The sequence below is a fragment of the Octodon degus genome, unplaced genomic scaffold (genome assembly GCF_000260255.1).
Source record: "Octodon degus isolate 3935 unplaced genomic scaffold, OctDeg1.0 scaffold00053, whole genome shotgun sequence".
NCBI lineage: Eukaryota > Metazoa > Chordata > Mammalia > Rodentia > Octodontidae > Octodon > Octodon degus.
The window spans coordinates 4,151,450-4,153,488 of NW_004524629.1; positions in this window are offsets into that span (position 1 = coordinate 4,151,450).

The window sequence follows — 2,039 nt, forward strand, 5'->3', positions numbered from 1 at the left end:
TCTCTCTCTCTCTCTCTCTCTCTCTCTCTCTCTCTCTCTCTCTCTCTCTCTCTCTCTCCCCCCTAGTTCCCAGTGAAATTTAGGGAACTAGAAGGTAGAAGAGCTTAGTGCTCCCACCATATGTGTATATGAGAGAGAGGTACATAGCCTCTGGCTCCTGGATATGTGACCTGTAGTTAGGTAAAGTTTCCAGACTTTTAAGATCCTCTGAATTCCTTTAGTATAAGTCTCTAGATATAAAGATTTTTGAGAAGAGCCCAGCTATTGCATACAACTCCTTTTCCTGCTTCCCTGAGCTGTTGTTGGAATAGCCGTGTTCCAGGAATGGAGGTGCTTGTGTGGAAATGATAGAAAAAAGTAGAACGGCCACCTGGTTAAAAAGAGGATGGTTAAAAGATACCAAATTGTGAGCTGGGTATGGTGGCACATGCCTGTAATCCCAGAACTTGGGAGGCTGAAACAGGAAGATTGCTGCAAGTTAGAGCCCAGCCAGGACTACAAAGTAAGTTGAAGGTCAGCTTGAACTGCATAACTAGACCTTAACTCAAAAAGACACAGATGTACAAAGAGCCACCAAATTAGGTAAAAGTCTATGTCATTTAATATTTTGTAATTAGATAAAGGTAACTGACTAAAAAGTTATTCTATACTAAAATGGATATTTATATGTTTCAGGTTAATAATGTCAAAAAGATTAATAATGTCATCATAATTGTTATGCTAAAATGTTATGTTGATCCTTGATTTTTTTTGTATTTTTAGGGAAGGGTCTACAGGGTGTTCTAGATCGCACTCATAGTGATCTGCTTGTTTACGGCCTTCCAAGAGCTGGGATTACAGGCGTGCCACCAGGCACAGTCTCAAGTTCTGTCACAGTGCACCCCGGGGGCAGGGCCAGCATGTCAGTCCCGGGGATCAAGTCCTTGGTCCCTGTGCCTGCTTGCAGATGCTTTAATCCACTGAACTATTTGGCCAGCCCTTCTGTACTATAAAACTTTATAATTGTTATCTATTAACATTCTGCATGGGTTCAACTTCTTTTTTTTTTTTTTTTTTGTATTTAGTGCAGAGTCTACAGGGTCTCACTGCATAGATCATACTCATAGTGATTCTCCTGTTTTTAGCCTCCCAAGTGCTGGGATCACAGGTGCGCGCCACTGCATCCAGTCTCAATCGCCATCTCAGTGCACCGCCAAGGTAGGGCCAGCACAGCACACTGAGGAATGAACCCCGGCTGCTGCTGTCTGCCTAAGCAGACCCTTTAGTCCAATGAGCTATCTGCCCACCCCCCCCTTAATGGGTTCTACTTCTAAGAAAGCCATGACTGGCAAAGAAATAATAGTTCATTGCTCTTACTGAGTATTTCAAGGTGCTCAATAGCTAGATGAGATCATGAAATTAAACCTATTATTTCTACTATAGTACCAATCCCTTCCTGGTGTTCAAAACTGAGGCCTGGAGACCAGAACTAGAAAGAATGTGAACAGGACAGCCAATATTTTGGTCCTGTCCTTCCAAAGTCAACAAGGACTCAAAACACGAGGGGACCTTTCCACAAGAGTCTGCAACTCCAGTAAGTTACCCAATCTCCTGAGCAGGGAGATTGTGGATCCCAGTGAACAGAATCAACAAATATACAGGGTGTCAAAAAAGAGGATCACCAAAGAGGAAAGTCTTTCATGCTCTCACAGAAAGCTACATGGTTAAACAAGACCGTGACACTTCATAGCAGCTGACACTGACAGAGGAGCTGATAGGCTCTGCTCATGGTCCCACAATTAATACCCAAGGGGTTGGCAAGATAGCGCAGCAGAATAAGTGCCTGCTTAGGCAAGCGCAGGGACCAGGGTTCGCTCCTCAGTCCAGCATGCTGTGCCAGCGCCGCACCTAGGGTGCACTAAGCCGGAGACCTAACCCAGGCATGGTGGCAGATGCCTCTAATTCCAGCCCTGGGGAGGTTGAAAATAGGAGGATCACTACAAGTCCAAGCTGCCTAGTGAGACACTATACAAAAAAAAAAAAAAAAAAAAAAAAAAAAA